Source organism: Callionymus lyra, chromosome 2, assembly GCF_982586985.1.
Source record: "Callionymus lyra chromosome 2, fCalLyr1.hap1.1, whole genome shotgun sequence".
Taxonomy (NCBI): domain Eukaryota; kingdom Metazoa; phylum Chordata; class Actinopteri; order Syngnathiformes; family Callionymidae; genus Callionymus; species Callionymus lyra.
In genome coordinates, this window is record NC_141819.1 from 5653140 (window position 1) to 5679388 (window position 26249).

The 26249-nt window shown below is 41.9% G+C and overlaps 1 protein-coding gene across 1 annotated transcript in view; it reads left to right on the plus strand.

The window, feature by feature from the left end:
• The window catches only part of LOC148085152 (NLR family CARD domain-containing protein 3-like), a 58795-nt gene that overhangs the window by 29927 nt on the left and 2619 nt on the right, over nucleotides 1–26249 (plus strand). The gene's annotated exons all lie outside the window — the stretch shown is intronic.

Here is a 26249-nt window from a genome sequence, read left to right on the forward strand (position 1 = left end):
AAAATATAGGCTTGTTTTGATAACATATTAAAATGATCCACCAGAAGCTGAACAGGTTTGAATTGAAGCTCAGCAAGAGCAGGTTTTCCTCATGTGATCTGAGCATCTCCTTGAAAAACACACTTTCAGTATCACATGATGACTATATGTATGTGTAACCGGATGGTTATTTTTGGTTTGTTATGAAAATGATTGTTTACATTCTCTTTGTCTCCACTCCCTACGCAGGTGAAGCCAATTAGTTAATGAGGTCTTTAACTATAAAGTCAGTGAGTCAGTCTTCCTCTCCTGTGTCGTGACGGTCAGGTTCTGGGACGTGTGGTCCTGTTCTCCACTACTTGGTATGGTATTCCATTGACTCAAAGTCCAACACAGTGATCTAAATTAGTTATTGTTTTCTCTTCACAATTGGGTTCTTTCTTTTGTTTTAGGGATGAGCAGATACTATGCCCTGCCTTGCCTCTTTGTGTTTAGTTTGGGTTAGTTATTCTGTTCGCTATACAGTTATTTAGGTTTGGTTCAACTTTGAGACTTGTATATTGTGTTAATGTGTTTATTTCCTGTGGGTTCTTTTGTTTAGGTTTAGCACTTTGTTTTAGTTTTTCGGAGTAGCGAGGTGTTCAACTGAAGTAGTGTTCATACTTGTCATTTCTGTCCAGTCAATGTGTGATGTTTTTGGTTTTCCCTTTATTTCTGTTATAATTACTAACTGTGTTTTGTTGATTTCAATTATGATTATTTGGGGACTATGTCAGTTGTAAGGCCTTCGCTGCCCTGTCTGGCTAAGCAATAAACTATATTTTCTGGTACTTGTGTTTGTGCCTGTATTCATTTGTCAGAGGTTTCTACGCGTAGGGTCGTGGGTTTATATCTTGAGGTGTAAGGCCTAAAGTGGCGTTGTTGTGTACTGATTAACACCAGCCCACTGTCACTCCCCGGGCTAGTGGTTAGAATCGTTACATATGTAAACAGGAAACATTTTTATTCCATAAACGTAATATAAATACGCATGTGTTGCACTCGTCTCACTATAAAACTATAAATCCAACAGTTCATAAAGCAAATATAAACTCAAAGGATGTTTGTCATAGTTTCAGTATCTGAGGTGTTTGACAAGACAACACACACCATCTATGAGCCCCTGGAAAGAGACGGAAATAATAATAAATGGACGACACAAGCGCTGAACATGACATGAGACTGTTAACGTTCTTGAAGTGAACAGAAATACATATTTGAAGCTGAATAAGGAGAAATGACAGCTTGGAGTGAAGGAACTGACATTTGTGGGAGACATCCTGAGCAGTGAAGGCATCAGAGCGGATCCCAGAAGAATCAACAATAGAGAATATGACGAGTTCAAAATGTAAGAAAGAGCTTTAATGGCAGGATTAACTACATGAGAAAATTATTAACTAATCGCTCAGAAACAAACTAAAACAAATGACTGAAAAGAAAAGTGAATATTGAAGTATGATGACAGGAAACATGTTTATTTGTTAAAAAAGAAACAGACAGAAGATGTAATGTAAACAGCAAATGTTTGTCTGATATCAATGATGGACAGATATGTTGTTTGTGACTCCGGACAGTAGGAGGCGATGAGAGAAACAGAAAGAACGTGTTTAGATGTATGGAATACCAGAAATACACATTTATGCATGTATTTATTTCACAATAGCCATTTAATAGTCTTTTCCCCTGGATGTGGTTATTTACAAACACTTTATTATTCACTAATTGTGTCACTCATGGTATTCCATAGAATAGAGAATTAGGAAATACTCTTTATTTATCTGTTTTACAGTATTTAAAATATTTTCTAACTTGTATTCCCCTTAATGTCTCTACATCCAAACATATTATATTACCTAATAATGACACACCTGGGGTGTATTTGACTATGATGGAAAGAAGCATTCTGGAAAATAACTGAAATACAGCATGAAGAAATAGATTAGAGTCTATCCCAGAGTTTAGGGGCGAGAGGCGGGGACATCCTGGACAGGAGGCCAGTCTGTCTCAGGGAACACAAAGACACATACGGACTTATTTTCCCCAAGTTCTCCATCAACCTCTGTATGTTTTTGGACTGTGGGAGGAAACCGGAGTGTCCGGAGTAAACCCACACAACACGAGGAGAACATACACACTCCACACATGAAGGTCATCCTCCCGACCTGGAAGCGAACCGACAACCTGGTGAAAGAGTTTCAGGTAGTTTGCTTTTTTTAAATATAATATACACGTATTTGGATATTGATTTAGACATTTACAGTGGAGAGAACAAGTATTTGATACATTTTTGAAGTTTTCTCTCTTACAAAGCATGTAGAGTCTGTCATTTGTATCAAAGGTTCAACTTTGAAGGACAGAATCTAAAACTAAAATGCAGAAAATCATAGTTGATGATTTTTAAATCATTAATTTCCATTGTATTGCATGACATTAGTATTTGATGGTCCATCAACCAGTAAGAATTTAGGCTCAGACCTGTTAGTTCTTCTTTAAGAAGCTGTTCTCCACTCATTACCTGCTTTAACTGCACCTGTTTGAACTCATCACCTGTAGAAAAGACACCTGTCCACACACTCCAACCTCTCCACAATGGCCAAGACCAGAGAGCTGTGCAAGGACATCAGGGATCCAACTGTAGACCTGCACAAGGCTGGGATGGACTACAGGACAATAGACCAGCAGCTCGGTGAGAAGAACAACTGTTGGTGCAATTATCAGAAAATGGAAGAAGTTCAAGACGACGGTCGATCTCCCTCGGTCTGGAAGCTCCATGCAAGATCTCTCCTCGTGGGGCATCAAGGATCATGAGGACAGTGAGGGATGAGCCCAGAACTACATGGCAGGACCTGGTCAGTGACCTGAGTAGAGCTGGGACCACAGTCTCAAAGAAAACCATCAGTAACACACTCCGCCGTCATGGATTAAAATCCTGCAGTGCATGACAACGACACCAAACACACAGCCAGGGCGACGAAGGAGTGGCTCCGTAGGAAGCATCTCAAGGTCCTGGAGTGGCCTAGCCAGTCTCCAGACCTGAATCCTATTGAACATCTTTGGAGAGAGCTGAAAGCCCGTGTTGCCCAGAGACAGCCCTGAAACCTGAAGGCTCTGGAGAAGGTCTGTATGGAGGAGTGGTGCAAACCTGCTGAAGAACTACAGAAAACGTCTGATCTCTGTTATTGTAAACAAAGGTTTCTGTAGCAAATATTGAGTTCTGTTCGTCTGATGTATCAAATACTTATGTCATGCAATTAAATGGAAATTATTTTTTTTTTAAATCATCTTTGATTTTTCTGCATTTTTGTTCTAGATTCTGTCCTCACAGTTGAAGAGTAACTTTGATACAAATGACTGACTCTACATGCTTTAAGTGAGAAAACTTCAAAAACCAGGGGTGTATCAAATACTTGTTCTCTCCACTGTATGTGTGTATTTATTTCACATTAGTCATTTAAAGGTATTTTCCTCTGAATGTCACAATTTCCAAAATATGGATTTAGTGATGAACACAGACTATAATTTCTCTACCAGAAAAGCGTGATGATCTTTCTTGCTTTTCTTGAACTGCACCAGACCAATGTCCTTATGTCTGAACTGACTTTAGGTCCAATTACATTCATCTCCTCAGCAGTCTTCCTCAGTCCTCAAGATCAATCCTCAAAACTAAGGAATGAGGTTCATCTGAGGACTTAGAAATGGGACTCCCCTTAAAAGCAGATTCGTCATCATAGGTCGTCCATTACCGTCGACAGAATATGTTTTACAACAACAGAACCTGCAAGAATGGCTCCAGCAACAGTGTTGATGGTGGACTTTAGACATGTTTTTATCAGCTGCCAGACGCAGAGATGTTCCTCAGAGAAGAGTTTAGAAGTTGGTCAGTTCATCTGAGGAGTTCATGTTCATACTGTACAGAAATGAGAATCGAGTTTGTCTGCGGCTCCTGGAATTGTGACTCATTTTATATCATATTTTTGCGAACTATAACCACAGAAAACAGCGACAAGACATCAACAGATTCTTCCAATTTATTTTTGAAACTTTTTTTCATCCACAATGTCATGGACTCGTCAGAAAACAGAAGCGTCGAGAGCAGGCGCAGCAAAGCCCCGGAGGCTAACATGAACGCCCGCTTAGCAGCCAACTTTTGCAGCCATGATGGACTCTCTAGAAGCAACATCTTCCTCAAAACTCTTCACTGGCTACTGTTCGCTCTGAGATCGCAGCAGTACAACGAGAAGTGAGCGAGTGCATTGAGCCGCTGAAAGAGAAGAAAACACCAGCAGACCCTCCTGGATCTACAACACGCTGCTAGGGATCATGGCGACGACCTCGGAGCTCCAGGCCTCCGTGAACACCTGACCGCAGGTGAAGCGACTGGAGGAGCAATAATATCTGACTGGTGGGACTGATGGACCGGGACAAACCATTCTTCTCTACCGGGGCAAACCATTCTTCATCTTCTCTACCGGGGCAAACCATTCTTAGTCTTCTCTACCGGGGCAAACCATCCTTCGTCTTCTCTACCGGGGCAAACCATCCTTCGTCTTCTCTACCGGGGCAAACCATTCTTCGTCTTCTCTACCGGAGCAAACCATTCTTCATCTTCTCTACCGGGACAAACCATTCTTCATCTTCTCTACCGGGACAAACCATTCTTCATCTTCTCTACCGGGGCAAACCATTCTTCATCTTCTCTACCTGGGCAAACCATTCTTCGTCTTCTCTACCGGGGCAAACCATTCTTCGTCTTCTCTACCGGGACAAACCATTCTTCGTCTTCTCTACCGGGGCAAACCATTCTTCGTCTTCTCTACCGGGGCAAACCATTCTTCGTCTTCTCTACCGGGGCAAACCATTCTTCGTCTTCTCTACCGGGACAAACCATTCTTCGTCTTCTCTACCGGGGCAAACCATTCTTCATTTTCTCTACCGGGGCAAACCATTCTTCATCTTCTCTACCGGGGCAAACCATTCTTCATCTTCTCTACCGGGGCAAACCACTCTTCATCTTCTCTACCTGGGCAAACCATTCTTCATCTTCTCTACCGGGACAAACCATTCTTCATCATCTCTACCGGGGCAAACCATTCTTCATCTTCTCTACCGGGACAAACCACTCTTCAGCTGCTCTACCGGGGCAAACCATTCTTCATCTCCTCTACCGGGACAACCCATACCGGGGCAAACCATTCTTCATCTTCTCTACCGGGGCAAACCATTCTTCATCTTCTCTACCGGGGCAAACCATTCTTCATCTCCTCTACCGGGGCAAACCATTCTTCATCTTCTCTACCGGGGCAAACCATTCTTCATCTTCTCTACCGGGGCAAACCATTCTTCATCTTCTCTACCTGGGCAAACCATTCTTCGTCTTCTCTACCGGGGCAAACCATTCTTCGTCTTCTTTACCGGGACAAACCATTCTTCGTCTTCTCTACCGGGGCAAACCATTCTTCTTCTTCTCTACCGGGACAAACCATTCTTCATCTTCTCTACCGGGGCAAACCATTGTTCATCTTCTCTACCGGGGCAAACCATTCTTCATCTTCTCTACCTGGGCAAACCATTCTTCGTCTTCTCTACCGGGGCAAACCATTCTTCGTCTTCTCTACCGGGACAAACCATTCTTCGTCTTCTCTACCGGGGCAAACCATTCTTCGTCTTCTCTACCGGGGCAAACCATTCTTCGTCTTCTCTACCGGGGCAAACCATTCTTCGTCTTCTCTACCGGGACAAACCATTCTTCGTCTTCTCTACCGGGGCAAACCATTCTTCATTTTCTCTACCGGGGCAAACCATTCTTCATCTTCTCTACCGGGGCAAACCATTCTTCGTCTTCTCTACCGGGACAAACCATTCTTCGTCTTCTCTACCTGGGCAAACCATTCTTCATTTTCTCTACCGGGACAAACCATTCTTCATCATCTCTACCGGGGCAAACCATTCTTCATCTTCTCTACCGGGACAAACCACTCTTCATCTTCTCTACCTGGGCAAACCATTCTTCATCTTCTCTACCGGGACAAACCATTCTTCATCATCTCTACCGGGGCAAACCATTCTTCATCTTCTCTACCGGGACAAACCACTCTTCAGCTGCTCTACCGGGGCAAACCATTCTTCATCTCCTCTACCGGGACAACCCATACCGGGGCAAACCATTCTTCATCTTCTCTACCGGGGCAAACCATTCTTCATCTTCTCTACCGGGGCAAACCATTCTTCATCTCCTCTACCGGGGCAAACCATTCTTCATCTTCTCTACCGGGGCAAACCATTCTTCATCTTCTCTACCGGGGCAAACCATTCTTCATCTTCTCTACCTGGGCAAACCATTCTTCATCTTCTCTACCGGGGCAAACCATTCTTCATTTTCTCTACCGGGGCAAACCATTCTTCATCTTCTCTACCGGGGCAAACCATTCTTCATCTTCTCTACCGGGGCAAACCACTCTTCATCTTCTCTACCTGGGCAAACCATTCTTCATCTTCTCTACCGGGACAAACCATTCTTCATCATCTCTACCGGGGCAAACCATTCTTCATCTTCTCTACCGGGACAAACCACTCTTCAGCTGCTCTACCGGGGCAAACCATTCTTCATCTCCTCTACCGGGACAACCCATACCGGGGCAAACCATTCTTCATCTTCTCTACCGGGGCAAACCATTCTTCATCTTCTCTACCGGGGCAAACCATTCTTCATCTCCTCTACCGGGGCAAACCATTCTTCATCTTCTCTACCGGGGCAAACCATTCTTCATCTTCTCTACCAGGACAAACCATTCTTCATCTTCTCTACCGGGGCAAACCACTCTCCATCTTCTCTACCGGGGCAAACCATTCTTCATCTTCTCTACCTGGGCAAACCATTCTTCATCTTCTCTACCGGGACAAACCATTCTTCATCATCTCTACCGGGGCAAACCATTCTTCATCTTCTCTACCGGGACAAACCATTCTTCAGCTGCTCTATAGGGGCAAACCATTCTTCATCTTCTCTACCTGGGCAAACCAATCTTCGTCTTCTCTACCGGGACAAACCATTCTTCGTCTTCTCTACCGGGGCAAACCATTCTTCGTCTTCTCTACCGGGACAAACCATTCTTCATTTTCTCTACCGGGGCAAACCATTCTTCATCTTCTCTACCGGGGCAAACCATTCTTCGTCTTCTCTACCGGGACAAACCATTCTTCATCTTCTCTACTGGGGCAAACCATTCTTCTTCTTCTCTACCGGGGCAAACCATTCTTCGTCTTCTCTACCGGGGCAAACCATTCTTCATCTTCTCTACCGGGACAAACCATTCTTCATCTTCTCTACCGGGGCAAACCATTCTTCGTCTTCTCTACCGGGACAAACCATTCTTCGTCTTCTCTACTGGGGCAAACCATTCTTCATCTTCTCTACCGGGGCAAACCATTCTTCATTTTCTCTACCGGGGCAAACCATTCTTCGTCTTCTCTACCGGGACAAACCATTCTTCATCTTCTCTACTGGGGCAAACCATTCTTCATCTTCTCTACTGGGGCAAACCATTCTTCGTCTTCTCTACTTGGGCAAACCATTCTTCGTCTTCTCTACCGGGGCAAACCATTCTTCATCTTCTCTACCGGGGCAAACCATTCTTCATCTTCTCTACCGGGGCAAACCACTCTTCATCTTCTCTACCTGGGCAAACCATTCTTCATCTTCTCTACCGGGACAAACCATTCTTCATCATCTCTACCGGGGCAAACCATTCTTCATCTTCTCTACCGGGACAAACCACTCTTCAGCTGCTCTACCGGGGCAAACCATTCTTCATCTCCTCTACCGGGACAACCCATACCGGGGCAAACCATTCTTCATCTTCTCTACCGGGGCAAACCATTCTTCATCTTCTCTACCGGGGCAAACCATTCTTCATCTCCTCTACCGGGGCAAACCATTCTTCATCTTCTCTACCGGGGCAAACCATTCTTCATCTTCTCTACCAGGACAAACCATTCTTCATCTTCTCTACCGGGGCAAACCACTCTCCATCTTCTCTACCGGGGCAAACCATTCTTCATCTTCTCTACCTGGGCAAACCATTCTTCATCTTCTCTACCGGGACAAACCATTCTTCATCATCTCTACCGGGGCAAACCATTCTTCATCTTCTCTACCGGGACAAACCATTCTTCAGCTGCTCTATAGGGGCAAACCATTCTTCATCTTCTCTACCTGGGCAAACCAATCTTCGTCTTCTCTACCGGGACAAACCATTCTTCGTCTTCTCTACCGGGGCAAACCATTCTTCGTCTTCTCTACCGGGACAAACCATTCTTCATTTTCTCTACCGGGGCAAACCATTCTTCATCTTCTCTACCGGGGCAAACCATTCTTCGTCTTCTCTACCGGGACAAACCATTCTTCATCTTCTCTACTGGGGCAAACCATTCTTCTTCTTCTCTACCGGGGCAAACCATTCTTCGTCTTCTCTACCGGGGCAAACCATTCTTCATCTTCTCTACCGGGACAAACCATTCTTCATCTTCTCTACCGGGGCAAACCATTCTTCGTCTTCTCTACCGGGACAAACCATTCTTCATCTTCTCTACTGGGGCAAACCATTCTTCGTCTTCTCTACTGGGGCAAACCATTCTTCATCTTCTCTACCGGGGCAAACCATTCTTCATTTTCTCTACCGGGGCAAACCATTCTTCGTCTTCTCTACCGGGACAAACCATTCTTCATCTTCTCTACTGGGGCAAACCATTCTTCATCTTCTCTACTGGGGCAAACCATTCTTCGTCTTCTCTACTTGGGCAAACCATTCTTCGTCTTCTCTACCGGGGCAAACCATTCTTCATGCTATCCACCCGCGGTTGCTAGGAGACGAGCAGCATCACGGAGGTGAAGCTCTGCACTCTTGCATCAAGTTTGTTCTTCAGGCGGTTCTCAGGATCACAACATCTGATGTGATAACGCATCGTTTCCAGGACCAGCAGCTGCATCTGACTTCGTTAAGAAACACCTGAAGAAGGTGGTGGATCCAAACACTTGAGTCGTTGTGGGGGAGCAAATATTCTGATTTGAATGTTGACCACAAGAAGTTCTCAGAGTGAGTTGTTGTCTATAAAGTTTTTGTGTTAAATATATCTTGTTTATATAGATTATCATTCTCACATAAATATATATATACATGTATATTTATTTATTGTTGCGTAAAGTTTTGTTTGTTCAAGAGGTGTGAGACTAATATTTACTTGTGTTATTGTCACAATCCAGTTAGGAGCAGCAGTTTGTAGTGGAGGGTATGAAAGCTGCCAAGAGAGTGTGTTTGTTAGGGTTTGGGCGTGTCTCGTTTGGGGGTCACTTCTGCCAAGGAGGGTGGGTTTTGGGTTATGTTGTTTTACGGGATTGTTTTTGTTCTGTGTTTGATATTCATGCCTGGTCCGCCATCAGTGCGCATCTTCACCACTTTGTGTGCTTATTTATCTTTATTATTTCCTGTCTTTCAAGCATTATGCATAACTTTCTTCAGACATAATGGCATCTAACAGGACAGTAGAAACTATGGGTGAGTTAAAATTTTGCAGCTGGAATAGCAAAGGCCTCCACAATCCCATCAAGCGCAGTAAGGTGCTACACCATCTTAAACATCTAGGAGCAAAAATTGTCTATTTACAAGAGACTCATCTTAAAAATTCAGACCAAAGAAAGCTGAAGTGCAGTTGGATTGGTCAGAATTATCATCTTCATTCCACGGCAAGTCCAGGGGAGTGACTCTTCTGTGGCACAAATCAGTCCCCTTTGAATGCACAAGAACAATCACGGATCCAAACGGGCGTTATCTTGTTGTTGTTGGGAAACTGTGCCACACTCCAGTCATGCTCATCAATGTATGGTCCAAACTGGGATGACGAGGACTTCTTTAAATCCTTATTCTCTAATTTACCAGACATATCTTCGCACCTCCCTACATTTGGAGACTTTAATTGCTGGCTAGACCCAAAACTCGATCGCTCTTCTAGTCGAAGTTGTTTACCCTCACGGTCGGCCAAAACTATCCAAATGTTTAAGGAGCAATTTTCAGTAATTGACCCTTGGCGATATCAAAATCCCACCGCTAAAGCCTATTCATTCTTCTCAAATGTCCACCACACTTTCACACGTATAGATTATTTTCTTGTTGACAACCGATTTCTGCCTGAGATAAAATCCACCACATATGAAGCAATTGTTATTTCAGATCATGCTCCGGTCACTATGACAATACATTGTGTAGATATGAATAACAGCCGCACTCCATGATGTTTAACAACCGTCTTTTGTCAAATGACGACTTTGTTAAATCTATATCAAAACAAATTTCTCTCTTAGTGTCAACAAGACCCCGGCAGTGTCAGCTTACATCTTTTCATTTTTTTTATGAATATACTGTATATGTTTGAGTGTGTGTGGATATATATGTATACTTTTATTTTTACAGCAGCAGAAATGTTATTTCTCTTCTTCTGATGGACATTTTCTTCATTCATATTTTTTTTTATTTTCTGTGTATCATTCCATTTACGCTGTTGAGCTGTACTGGTTGTTTTATGTAAAAAGTCAATAAACAAATATCTTAAAAAAATATATATATATATATACATGTATCAAGACATTCAGCATAAATGAAATGAAGTGAACAATGAAAGGACGTTAAAAACAAAATAAATAATCAACAAAATGAAATAATCAGAACCAGAATCAGAATCAGAAAACCTTTATTAGTCCCGCGAGGGGAAATTCGGTTTAACAACAGCAAGAGAAATAAAAACACCCAGAAATAAAAACGAGAAAGAAAATCTAAATAGAATAAAAGATAAATCTGCGCTATATAATATATACACAATCATATTTACATAAATAACAAGAGGTGCAGTTAAATAGTTATCTTGGTGTGTTCTTGTTGTGGAGTCTGATGGCAGCAGGAAGGAAAGACCTGCGGTACCTCTCCCTCACACACCGGGGATGGAGCATCCTATCACTGATGGAGCTCCTCAATGCCCTCAGTGTGTGCTGGAGAGGGTGAGACAAGTTCCTCCTCATGGAGCCCAGCTTGCTCCGCATCCTCCCTCCAGTCACTTCCTCCACAGGATCCAGGGGGCGCCCTAGGACGTAACCGGCCTTCTTAATAAGGCTGTCCAGTTTAGCCCTATCCTTTGCTGTCATGCTGCTCCCCCAGCAGACCACACCGTTGAAGATGGCAGAGGCCACTACTGAGTCATAGAATGACTTCAGGAGTGGCCCCCGGACACCAAACGACGTCAAACTCCGGAGCAGGTAGAGTCTACTCCGCCCTTTTTTATAAAGAGCAGCAGTGTTATCCACCCAGTCCAGGCGGTTGTTGAGGTGAACACCCAGGAACTTGTAAGACGTGACAATCTCAATGTCCTGTCCCTGGATGTTCAGTGGTGAGGGGGAGATGGAGGGACACCGCCGGAAATCCACAATCAACTCCTTAGTTTTGCTGGAGTTGATCTGAAGGTGGTTTTCCAGGCACCAGTCAACAAAGTCCTGGACAAGTCCCCGGTACGGCCCGTCATCCCCGTCCCTAATGAGGCCGACGATGGCGTAGTCGTCCGAGAACTTCTGCAGGTGACTGGTGGGAGACAGGTGTTGGAAGTCTGCAGTGTACAGTGAAAAGAGGAACGGTGCTAACACTGTTCCCTGGGGGACCCCTGCACTGCACAGTACAGTCCTCGAAACACCATCCCGGGTCCTCACGAACTGTGGACGGTTGGTGAGGTAGTCCACAATCCAGTCCGTGAGGTGAGTGTCCGCTCCAGACAGCTCCAGCTTGTCCCTCAGGATGTCTGACCTGATGGTATTGAAATCACTGCTTAGATCCAGGAAAAGGATCCTCACAGTGCTTCCAGGCGACTCCAGGTGAGAAAGAGCTCGGTGGAGAAGGAAGATGATGGCGTCCTCCACGCCGATGTCAGGTTGGTAGGCAAACTGCAACGGATCCATGGAGGAGCGCACCAGAGGACTCAGGTAACTAAGGACCAGCCGCTGCAGAGCCTTCATAAGGTGGGATGTCAAGGCCACAGGTCTGTAGCAGCTGGGATCCTTAGGGTGCTGAGTCTTTTTTATCTTTTTTAAGTCAGTTTTATCTTGATCTTTAAAATATATACTTTATTGAATATTGTTTTGATTGTTTAAGCGCTCTGTGACCCTGGTCTGGAAAAGTGCTATATAAATACAAATTACTTACTTACTTACTTACTATACTGCTTCAAGACTACACCTGATGGGCTTCATTGAATCAGACAGAAGCAACAGCTACTCTTACTTTCACTCACTGTGGACATGCACACCAGTCAATTTATTTTGGGCTTAATGTAACAACTAACATATCATCATTACTGAACTTCACGGTTCCATGATGTCCAAAGATTTGTATATTGGGAGAAACTTCTCAGCTCCCCCTACCAAGAAAAACACAGACCATATTGTTAACTTGTCTAAATAAATAAATATAGCCAAGACAACAATCCGCTGAGAAGTGAACCTTTGGAAGCCAGAACTTTGGACTGGTGCAGGCTCAGCGTCATAGATAAGTATTTTATGAAGTATATATAAATTAATAATATACAGTAATCCAAGACAAGGACAAACCAGGACAGTACAGAACAAACATCAGTCACAGCAATAACATCAACAGTTACCATGATTGACCACCTTTTCTACTATCAACACCATCAAAATCAGCAGTGACCGACTACCATTTCTGCTATCAACACCATCAAAATCAGCAGTGACCGACCACGATTTCTACTATCAACACCATCAAAATCAGCAGTGACCGACCACCATTTCTACTATCAACACCATCAAAATCAGCAGTGACCGACTACCATTTCTGCTATCAACACCATCAAAATCAGCAGTGACCGACCACCATTTCTGCTATCAACACCATCAAAATCAGCAATGAACGACCACCATTTCTACTATCAACACCATCAAAATCAGCAGTGACCGACCACCATTTCTACTATCAACACCATCAAAATCAGCAGTGACCGACCACCATTTCTACTATCAACACCATCAAAATCAGCAGTGACCGACCACCATTTCTATTATCAACACCATCAAAATCAGCATTGACCGAACACCATTTCTACTATCAACACCATCAAAATCAGCAGTGACCGACCATTATTTCTACTATCAACACCATCAAAATCAGCAGTGACCGACCACCATTTCTACTATCAACACCATCAAATTCAGCAGTGACCTACCACCATTTCTACTATCAACACCATCAAAATCAGCAATGACCGACCACCATTTATACTATCGACACCATCAAAATCAGCAGTGACCAACCATCATTTCTACTATCAACACCTTCAAAATCAGCAGTGACCGACCATCATTTCTACTATCAACACCATCAAAATCAGCAGTGACCGACCATCATTTCTACTATCAACACCATCAAAATCAGCAGTGACCGACCGCCATTTCTACTATCAACACCATCAAAATCAGCAGTGACCGACCACCATTTCTACTATCAACACCATCAAAATCAGCAGTGACCGACCACCATTTCTACTATCAACACCATCGAAATCCGCAGTGACCGACCACCATTTCTACTATCAACACCTTCAAAATCAGCACTGACCGACCATCATTTCTACTATCAACACCATCAAAATCAGCAGTGACCGACCACCATTTCTACTATCAACACCATCAAAATCAGCAGTGACCGACCACCATTTCTACTATCAACCCCATCAAAATTAGCAGTGACCGACCACCATTTCTACTATCAACACTATCAAAATCAGCTCCTTTCAGGCACAGTGAAATAACTTGTTTCTGAGACAAGTTAGTCTTGGTACTCCATCATACGTGTTCATGTAGCTGAATAACCAATGGCTGATGACTCTCAGTCCGAAAAAGTTTCTCGGCCCACATCCATACCTGTCCAGAAGAGGGCTGGTTTTAAAGGCGCCACCCATAGGCAACTCATCTCCCAAACCATTAGGTGGCCCCTTCAACCTGTGATCAAGCCCCATCTCAAAACTGATCCTGAGCCCACATGTCTTATCGGTAGTGCTGTGACCCCGACAGGTCCCAGGATGGCGAGAAAACCCGTTGATAATGGTTCCATGATGCATCATTTCCATGACACTCCGGTGCTGAAAAAAAAAGGGAGGCCAAACATGGGACCAGCTGCCCTCATCGCCCTTATAGGGGCGACGATTAGCCTTTATATTCTTACCTCATCAAGATGAAATCTGTCGGCGCAGATCGGTCAACACATAAGTGGAATCCAACACAGCTGATTGAGTTGGTCATGCGGCCGATCTTCCTCTCCCTCTGTGTTTGATGATCTACTGACTCCTTTAAGAAACATCTTTTTGGCTAAAAGATCCAAAGTCTGACCCTCCCTGGCTTGACACAGAACAAGCTCATTGTAACAACCTACTGCTATCAGATCCTCCATTTACCACTCGAACCTTTAAAAATCACCAATGTTTTAAAACTCTGACCATAAACACAACCTTAAAGGCTTGTTTGAGAACCTTAAAAATCACAAACTCACAAAAAAATAGCCCCTTCAATCCGCTCACCCATCTGGCTGAACCCAGATCTCACTATCAACAAAAAAATGATTAACTTCAGCAGCTGGAAGGGAAAGGTTGTTACACACTTGTACCATATTGTACGACAAAAACTCGCTCATAGGCTTCTCTGAACTTGACAAATTCACACTTTTTAGAATATATGCAAATGCATTCTACAATTTTACCAATAATTACAAAAAATTTATCGTCAGAAGATTCCATTCCAGTGAATAAAATACTACACATCCCCAGTACAAAGACAATAATATCCAAAATATATTGGGTACTGAACCAGGCAGACACTTCTATGTGCATACCAACCTCAGAATGGAGTCTTATATGTAACAACGTTTTCATTAAGAATACAAAAAAAAACATTTACAGCTTATCCAATGTAAGAATATTCATCGAACTCACTATACTTAATATATATATATTATATATATATATTATATATATACACAAACTCTGGTGATTGCTCATGATGATAAGGTTCCAGGGTTGAGTCAGTACTTGGGTGACTTAGGTCAGTCTGTCAAACTGAGCCTGAGAAACCTGGGTGTTGTATTTGATAAAGACATGTCTCTTGTTCAACACTGAAGAAAATTGACCAGAAACTGTTTCCTTCAACTGAGAGAAATCTCTAAACTTAGGAAAATGTTGTCGGAACATGATCTGGATCTTATAATCCATGCGTTTGTTTCTTCTCGTCTGGACTATTGTAACAGTTTGTTTTCATGTCTTAACAAGAAGGATGTGTCTCGTCTGCAGTTGATTCAGAACTCTGCAGTGAGAATTCTGAGCCGCTCTAGTAGAAGAACTCACATTTCTCCGGTCCTTTAAACTCTTCACTGGCTTCCAGTTTCTTTCAGGATCAACTTTAAAATTATGGTTCTTACTTTCAGATCTATTCATGGTCAGACCTTCCATCAGTGATCTGATCCAGCCTTACACCCCAGCTCGGGCTCTGAGGTCTGTGGATCAGAATCTACTGATGGTTCCTGAACTTCCGGACCAGAGAAGAGAAATCTTTTCAGGCTGTTGCTCCTAAGCTTTGGAACGATCTTCTCTCTCTTTGCTCTTGATGATCTATTGACTCCTTTAAGAAACATCTTAAGACGTTTCTATTTGTTCAGGCTTTTCCTTGATTTTCTGGAACTCCTGTTGTGTTCTCAGTTTTATCTTGATCTTTAAAGTATATACTTTATTGAATATTGTTTTGATTGTTTAAGCGCTTTGTGACCCTGGTCTGGAAAAGTGCTATACAAATACAAATTACTTACTTACTTACTTACTATACTGCTTCAAGACTACACCTGATGGGCTTCATTGAATCAGACAGAAGCAGCAGCTACTTTTACTTTCACTCACTGTGGACATGAACACCAGTCAATTTATTTTGGGCTTAATGTAACAACTAACATATCATTATTACTGAACTTCACGGTTCCATGATGTCCAAAGATTTGTATATTGGGAGAAACTTCTCAGCTCCCCCTACCAAGAAAAACACAGACCATATTGTTAACTTGTCTAAATAAATAAATATAGCCAAGACAACAATCCGCTGAGAAGTGAACCTTTGGAAGCCAGAACTTTGGACCGGTGCAGGCTCAGAGTCATAGATAAGCGTTTTATGAAGTATATATAAATGAATAATCTACAGTAATCCAAGACAAGGACAAACCAGGACAGTGCAGAACAAACATCAGTCACAGCAATAACATCAACACCTGTCAGTTACCATGATTGTAAGAAAGTATTTTTGATTGACTTGAAATAAGAGTCACTCGGGGTCAGAGGTGACAAAGTTAACCTGTGATGTCATCACTCTTCCTTCTCTCACGTCTGTTCCACAGTTTATTTGACTTTTGTCTTTCCTTGAACGATCAAAGAAGCTTCAGAGCTTTTAACAGATCAACGATGAGCGAGTCTGGTTCTGACCGGTCAAGTTAGACTTTAGACTTCCTTTTATTCTCATTGCAAAGAAAACACAGCAGTAAAACTGGCAACGAAACTCCGTTGCTTGGCAACCGTTAAAAAACACAGCAGAGAGATGTATATATAAAAAGTATAAATATAAATATTAATATGTTAGATATAGTGCAAAATAGTATAAACAGAATAAATAAATAACATTATAAATATTACATATAATAATTAATGTACAGTACATAAAGTATAAACACAAATAAGTTAACAATAGTGCAAATATGTTATAAATAGAATAAATACATTTTATTTTCGATAGTGCATGGTCTCCTCCACCACACTGACAATCAGCACCGGCGCCACCCAGGGATGCGTCCTGTCTCCACTGCTCTTCTCCCTCTACACCACAGGTGTCAAACTGGTCCAGAAAAGGGCCGAAACGGTGCAGGTTTTTGTTCCAACCAGTCAAGGACATATAGTTGAACCAATCAGGCATCTGAAGACAGTAATCAACTAATTATCAGTCAGGTGTTGCTTGTTTAAGCCGACACCTGATCGGTTAACTCATGTGCAACAACTGCACCTCTCCACCCTGCCGTCAAACTCCTGAAGTTTGCAGACGACACGACCGTCATCCTCCTGATCCTCGAGGTCGAGGGGCTGGTTCGGTGGTGCAGCACGATATATCTGGAGCTGAACACGCTCAAGACTGTGGAGATGACAGGGGTCTTCGGGAGGCAACCCCTCAACCCTATGCCTCACCATCAACTGCAACCCTGCGGCAGCTGTGGACTCTCTTCTCGTTCATTGGAACAACAATCCCCCAGGACCTGAAGTGGGAGGCTAACATCACCTGCATCCTGAAGAAGGCCCAGCAGAGGATGTACTTCCTGCGTTAGCTGAGGAGACACGGCCTGTCAAAGCATCTGCTGATGAACTTCTACAGTGCAGTCATCCAGTCGCTGCTTTCCTCCTCCATCACTGTGTGGTTCTCAGCGGCTACACAGCAGGACAGGAGGAGACATCAGTGGACTGTGAAGACTGCAGAGCGGATCATTGGAGCCCCCCTGCCCTCCAGGAACTGAATGAGTTCACGACGAGAAAGAGATCATCATCAAAGACCCGACTCACCCCGGATCCTCCCTCTTCTGCCCCCTCCCCTGAGGCGCTACAGACAAGAACCCCCCGCCACAAGAACACTTTCTTGAAAAGTTAATTGCACTGTTGACGTTTTTGCACTGTGTTTATTATTTTTATTATTATTTGTCTTGTATATTTTGATTATATTATTTACACCTATTCAAATTTTTGTTACAAATTCCAAAGTTGTCCACAACCACGAACACTTCCACGTATGTTTACCAATATGTACTGGCGAATAAAGCTGCTCTTGAATCTTGAATCTTACAATCTGCTGACTCTGAAGGTTCATCAATGACAAGAACATTCTAGAATAAAATGATTATTTAATGAGAATGAACATGAACATGAAGCTGAGCGAAAGTTGAATAAAATACTTGTTCTCCGTTCATTCTCTTCATCCCTCTAACTGACAATAGGTTCTACACCCTGTCAGTAGTTCTTCCCACGAGCACTGGCCTCTTTTACTCTGTCAGCAACGAGGCAGAGACAAATGATAATTTTTCAGTTCTTATTACAGTATTTACAAAAAGACGATGTTTTAAAATAAAGTGAAACGTTGTTTTATACTCTGCTGGACTAGCCTTCGAAAGGTCCTGCTGTGCTCTACTGTCACTGCCTCAGTGATGTCATCAGCGCTGCACATCAGCATGTTGAATGCTCGCTCCATTGCAAATAAATCCTTTTCTCTGAATGATCTCTTCACAAGAGAAAAGTTGTGTTCATTGGAAAGGAAACTATTAAATTTATGTGGATAATAATTAATGATTTTATTTTAATTAACTAATTATGAAACACTAGTTTGAATAATACTCTGAAGGGTCATCTGGTGGTAATGGTTCTCTGGTCATTCTCATCTGAATGGCCAACCTTCTGATGCCAGTAGATTGATGGGGGAGGGTCTGCATTCCATAGTAGTCGTAAACCGAGGCCTGTTGGTGTTTCAGTTGATAGCAAAAACAACATGGAAGGACTTCACTAAACATATCTTCCAGGGACTTTTAAAATTTGTGTTTTGTAAATGAATAAACAAAATGGTCGTTGATCTCGATAAAACAACGATAACTTTAATTTAGTGTTTTTTGGCTTAAGTTGTGTTTTTGAACGTGATGCGTCACATCCGTTAAAACATCGTCACTTCATGTTTGTGAATACTGTAATGAGATTCTTCATTCATAATCCTGAGGATTGTGTTATGGCCTTGTGAAGGTCGTTCACAAGGAGTCTGGTTCTGTTTGAGGTTTCTGCCTCAGATGATGTTTTCCTGGTCACTGTTGCTCTTGAGATTTGCTGGAACCTCTTTTTCTTATATTGATAATAATAATTATAATAATAATATTACATAGATTTTCTTTTTTGTTTTATATTTTATATTTTGTTAAACAGTGAAAAGAACCAAAGTCTTCTCTGGTCCTTCAACATCTAATGATCTTTATGATCCTGGAGGTGAAAGATAATCATCGAATGTTAATCATTAAAGACTTCTGAGTCACATGATCTCCACATACTTTTATTTCAGTCCTGATCTTTGATACCAGCGTCAGAAGGAGTTGATCAGTGTCTTGTTCCATCAGTTCTGGTCAGAAGAAGCTGAATTCTGCTCCAACATGGACCTGAGACCACAGAGAAGAAAGCTGCAGACAGGTCAGTGACTCTCTGACTCTCACACAAGTCAGCAGTTGATGAAATGAAATGAATCACAACGAGACGATCCATGTTGATGTTTTTAAACAACTGCAGCTCAATCTACAAATGATGACGCAGAAAATCTGTGTGTGAGTGTGTGTGGTTTTTTTTTGTGTGTTTGCGTTTTTCCACGTGTGTGTTATTTTTTGTGTCTGCTTTTTTCCATGTGTGTGTTGGTGTGCGTGTTATTTCTTTGTGTGTGTGCATTTGTGCGTGTGTGTGTGTGTGTGTGTGTGTGTGTGTGTTTTTGTGTGTGTGTGTGTGTGTGTGTGTGTGTGTGTGTTTGTGTGTTTGTGTGGATGTAAGTGTTATGTCTTTGTGTGCATTTGTGGATTTTTCTGTGTTCGTGTGTGCGTGCTGTTCTATGTGTGAGTGTGTGTGTGTGTGCGTGTAGGTGTGTGTGTGTGCGTGTAAGTGTGTATGTGTGTGTGTGTGTGTGTGTGTGTGTGTGTTTGTGTGCGTGCATGCGTGCGTGCGTGTGTGCGTGTGTGTGTGTGTGTGTGTGTGTGTGTGTGTGTGTGTGTGTGTGTGTGTGTGTAAGACCTTTGAACTGGTGCAGACAGAGATCAACAGATAAGATTCTTTTATGACAACTTAACAGTTTGACTTCCTGCTGAGGAAGAAAATAGTTCTTCACACTTGTTAGTTCTGCTGTTTCTGATGATAATACATTAACACACAAGATGGTATCAACAAACTCAATTCTATATTCAAGGATATTTCTGCTGGAAACTCTCGTTCAGATCAAGAAACTCTTCTTGAAAAGGAAAAACTGCAGTCTCTGAGAACTTCTTCATCTTTTCTCTACTCACTCTGTGACGTTTGAAGATAAAAAATATTATTTCCTCAGTTGAACAGAAACACGTGAAATATGTGTGTTTTCCTCTCATGTGAACAACGAGTGTCAGTGGAGGAAGAAGTGAAGAGCTGCATTATTTCAACATCAATCATTTGAAATGTTGGAAAGGATTTGTGTTAAAAGTGAAATGAAAATATGTGTAAAATACAAATGTAACACAACAACTTTTGATGTTGACAAGAATGTCACGAGTGTGTTTGTGTGAAGGTGAAGAACCTGCTGAGACTCATGGTGAGGACAGAGACTCCTTTAAATACCCTCAGTGTGAGGAGCACGATGAACAGACCAGCACTCAGAGGTGAGACAAGGACCTCCAAGATTGTCCTCCATGTCTTCATTCTCACTCATTCTACTTCTGTGTTCAAGATCAAAGCAGCAGCAAGAACCTGCTGGACCTGGACCAAGATCTGGACCAGAACCCTGCTGTGTGTCTCTGAAGAGTGATGGTTCAATGTGGAGATTGATTGACTTCAGAGGAAGTGAAGAGTCTCCAGGTGTGAGGTGAGAGTGAACAAGTGTGAGTCTACCAGGTTCATACACACATTAAACCAGAGAACTTTACTTCACTCACATCACCAGCAGGGGGAGATAAAGACACAATTAAAAAGCTCATGGGTTACGGAGCTATTTTTGTCTCACTTATATTTGTAACTGTTTAGAGGGTGATCTGCAAATATTCAATGGTTGCACGTGTGTTGTGATATCCACAAATGTAAAATTAATATTTGTAACTTTTATTTTGTATTGACAAAACATTTGTACTTGTAAATATATTATTTTAATGTACAAAACAAAAATACATTTGTAAAACTTCAAAAAATTCTGTGTGTGAAAGTACAAAGTGATTTATATTTACCTGTTGCTGTTTTTTTTATAGTGTTTTTTTTCATTTTATTTTACTTATTTGTTTTTGTTCAGTGTTGAAACATTATTTATATATTTTTGCCATTAGCCAACAACGAGAGGCATTATTTTAATTAATAATTAACATTACAAAATAGGCTTCCTCCATTTTATTTTATTTTATTTATAAATTATTTATATTCTCACATTATTGACACCAGTATTTTATTCTGAAGAATGTTCTACCTTAGAATTGTTAAGATTTGTTAGACTACTTTATTATTAACTATTACAGAGTAGAAAGTTGTTGAGGCTTGTTACGTGTCTTTCTGGAATTCCAGATTTGCATTAAAGTCAGTTAAAAGTGTGGAGTTAAAAACACTCGCCTCCAATTGTGCCACAACTTCACATAGCAGTGTCTTCTTTTTTGAGGCTGCAGACCCTAAACTTATGTGAGCACATAATACCTCCTGGACAACTGGGTGAGTAAACCGAGCGCACCTCCACAAACTGAACCAAAGCCTGGCTTGTATACATGCATTTATCTGAAGCTTTTCACAAGAGAATGATCACAAATAACGATCTCCTCAACAACACTGAACACAAATAAATAAGTGAATGGATGGCAAGTTTGCTGCTGTAGCAACAACACAATAAATAAATAACAGTTATAAACATCAACAACGAGACTCAATCCCTGAACTCCTGCTTTAAAGCTGTTGGTTCTAGTCATGATCCATTCAGGCTAGTGACGCCACTGGAGCATCAACTTGAACTAATATCGGGAGCTTCGTAAACACAGACATTTCTTTCACGCTTCATCACTGCTACCGTAATGTTCTGTCATTACGCGCACTACAGATCTAGCGTAAAGAAAAACACGACAAAAAAAGAAGGAAAAGAAAAACAAAAGATACAGACTAAACAACAAAAGCTCAGACTAAAGTTCAGTTGACATTTCTCTTCTTTCAAGGAAGTCAAATAAACTCAAAATGTAATAAATATGTCCAGCTTGTTCTTTCTAAAAAACATGTTCTTTCGTAAAAAGTCAATCCCTTGATCCATTTTTAGCACCTCCATGTCTTCATTCTCACTCATTCTACTTCTGTGTTCAAGATCAAAGCAGCAGCAAGAACCTGCTGGACCTGGACCAAGATCTGGACCAGAACCCTGCTGTGTGTCTCTGAAGAGTGATCGTTCAATGGGGAGATTGATGGACTTCAGAGGAAGTGAAGAGTCTCCAGGTGTGAGGTGAGAGTGAACAAGTGTGAGTCTACCAGGTTCATACACACATTAAACCAGAGAACTTCACTTCACTCACATCACCAGCAGGGGGAGAAAAAGACACAATTAAAAACCTCAAACGTTGCTTTCACAGTTGTAGTGCAGAGGTGGACATGTGCAGCAGTGTGAGGACATCTAGTGGTTCAGCTGGTGAATACCAGGATAGATGAGAGTTGATCAGAGTTGTGTTTTCATCAGGATCCAGCAGGAGGAACCAGGATATTCTGGACTGATATGAGTCTTTGAAGAATAAGACCAAGAAGAATCATTTTTATCAAAATTATATGTAAGATTTAAGTTCTAATGGAGATGTATGTGGGTTTTAAAAGGAACCTTCTAGTTTACTTTCGATCAAAACCTTCAACACGACAAGAGTTTATTTACAGTCTGATTTCATCTCTTCTCAGAGTGGACCATCAGAGCTCAGAGCTTCTCATTGGTCAGCAACATCCCTCACAACTGGAAATCAAACGGCTGGTATGTTCATAAACTAGAGGAGGTCCTCATCCTAGAGGTTCCTTCTGTTCATCATCCTTCAGCTGAATCCAAGTTAAAGCTTCTGGTCTTTGTGGTTCTTGAGATGATCCACTATCACTCTGACTTTCTTCTCTGTGATTCTGTTCCAGTCACTGGAGAGAAACTTCTACAACTATATGCAGAAGGAGCTGAAGAGAGTCTGGAGGTTTGTGAGTCCAGAGACTCCACAGACTGAGGAGGAAGATGAGAAGTGGAGAAGCATCAGAGAAGAATTCCTGAAGATCACAGTTCATCTCCTGAAGGACATGGAGGAGGAGGATCTGGCCGAGCGTCTGTGGAGCAGTAAGAACATGGGAACAAACATGATGAAGATGAAGAACACTTGCATCAGATCTGAAGATTTGACTCCATTTTCACCTTCTACAATCTTCTGACTCGTGTGACTTATGTCTTCATTCAGGAAGTCTTGCTTCAGAGTGTGGAGGACGACTGAAGAGGAGCCTGCAGAAGAAGTTCCACAGTGTGTCTGAGGGGGTCGCTAAAGCAGGAAACTCTGCTCCTCTGAATGAGATCTTCACTGAGCTCTACATCACTGAGGGGGGCACAGACCAGGTCAACCAGGAGCACGAGGTCCGACAGATCGAAGCAGCCACCAGGAACCAGACCAGACCAGAAACCACCATCAGACAAGAAGACCTCTTTAAAGCCTCACCTGAACGACCAATCAGAACACTGCTGACGAAGGGCGTGGCTGGCATTGGGAAGACCCTCCTGACACAGAAGGTCACTCTGGACTGGGCTGAAGACAAAGCCCACCAGAACTTCCACTTCATCTTTCCTTTCACCTTCAGAGAGCTGAACCTGCTGAAAGACAAGAAGTTGAGTTTGATGGAACTTGTTCATCTTTTCTTTCCTGAAACCAGAGAATCCAGACTCAGCAGCTTTGAAGGACTCCAGGTTCTGTTCATCTTTGATGGTCTGGACGAGTGTCGACTCCCTCTGGACTTCCTCAACAGTCGGCCCCTGATAGAAGCTACAGAGTCCACCTCAGTAGACGTCCTGCTGACAAACCTCATCAGGGGGGATCTTCTTCCCTCAGCTCGTCTCTGGATCACCACACGACCTGCAGCAGCCAATCAGATCCCTCCTGAGTGTGTGGACATGGTGACAGAGGTCAGAGGGTTCAATGACCTCCAGAAGGAGGAGTACTTCAGGAAGAGGTTCAGAGATGAGGAGCAGACCAGCAGCATCATGTCTCACATCAGGAGGTCACGAAGCATCTACATCATGTGTCACATCCCGGTCTTCTGCTGGATCACTGCCACAGTTCTGGACATGTTGAAGAGCACAGAGACAGGACAGCTGCCCAACACCCTGACTGAGATGTACATCTACTTCCTGGTGGTTCAGATCAAAGTCAAGAAGGTGAAGTTCAACGGAGGATCTGGGACTGACACGGTTTGGGATCCTGAGAGCAAGAAGATGATGGAGTCTCTGGGAAAAATAGCTTTTGAGCATCTGCAGAGAGGAAACTTGATCTTCTATAAGTCAGACCTCACAGAGTGTGACATCAACATCTCAGCAGCTTCAGTTTACTCAGGAGTGTTCACTCAGATCTTCAGAGAGGAGAGAGGACTGTACCAGGACAAGGTGTTCTGCTTCATCCACCTGAGTGTTCAGGAGTTTCTGGCTGCTCTTCACGTCCACCAGACCTTCATCAACTCTGGAGTCAACCTGATGAAATCAAAACTAAAATCCAAACCTTCAAGATTGTTGAAAAACAAAAGTCCAACAGAAAGGTTCTACCAGACAGCAATAGATGAAACTCTAAAAAGTCCAAATGGACATCTGGACTTGTTCCTGCGCTTCCTTCTGGGTCTTTCTCTGCAGACCAGCCAGAGTCTCCTTCCAGGTTTGTTGACACAGACAGGAAGTAGCTCCTGGACCAATCACAACACAGCAGAGCTCATCAAGAAGAAGATAAGTGAGGATGTGTCTCCAGAGAGAATCATCAACCTGTTCCACTGTCTGAATGAAGTGAAGGACACTTCTCTGGTGGAGGAGGTCCAACAGCAGCTGAGATCAGGAGGTCTCTATGGTCAAATGTCTTCTTCTCAATGGTCGGCCCTGGCCTTCATCTTACTGTCCTCAGAGGAACATCTTGACGAGTTTGACCTGAAGAAATACTCAAGATATGGTTCAGAAGAGGTTCTTGAGAGGCTTCTGCCGGTGGTTGAAGCTGCAAACAAAGTTCTGTAAGTTGTTCAAACATTTCTGATGATATGAACTAAACATGAATGTTTGATTTACTCTTTGATGATTGTTGTGTTTGTCATCGTGTTTAACAAACTGATCCTAATTTAGACAAACCTTCCTCAAATATTCATACAATATGTGATTTTATGATGTAACTAGTTCAGTCTTGTCAAATAGAGAATTGAAAAGTAAAGATGTTACGTAGTTTATAAAAATATCATCTTAATAAATCATTGTAATGATAAACAAACAAGCGTCAACTTTAAATGAAAATGAATAATAATCAAAACGACATATTTAAAACATGTGGCCTCATTAATTATACTGCGTATACACAAATGAATGTGTACACAACATTTATTTATAGAAAATAAACTTAAGTTAGCATGTGTGACCTTCACAGCAGCTCTGAGCCTGATTTCTACAAAATCTTCATCTTAAATTCACATGAAGTTTCTTGAATGAAACAAAACCACGAAGGTTACATCAATAAAAATGCAGCTTTATTTAACTTTACTGTTTCATACAAAAGGTCAACTCTTGTCTTTTTCTCAGGAAATGTGTTCTATAAAAATAAATAATAAAATCAAAGGGGTTCATCTTCATAGTCCTCTTTGTCCGACTGCATGTATTTAATTTAAAATATTCATGTTAGGTATTACTTTAAGATTCTTTTTAAGCAAAATAAGTTCATAAATGTCACTTCCTGTTGGAGCAGTTGAATCTATTTTCAGCTCATGAACTGAATATTGAAAAACATTTGCTTTGTTTCTTATGCAAGTAGATCAGTGTCATCAGAGAATTGAAGGATTGAATTTAACGTTTAATTTTATTAAAATGTTCTGTTTTTTTAACCATAGAAATATTTTCTGAATCATTTTATTAAATAATTTGAATATATATTATATATTGGATTTTAAACACTTTCACATTTTTATATCAAATTAAAAAAGCCACTTGTTAAAAAAATTGAATCTTGATTTTTTTTTTTTCATTTTATTAATTACTAAAATAACAATATTAAACCATAAATAAACTCTTTCAATTCTTGTCAAATAGAAAATTGAAAAAGTCACTTGTTGATGAAACTCGTCTCTTTCACAGGCTGAACAACTGTCGACTGTCAGAGAGAAGTTGTTCA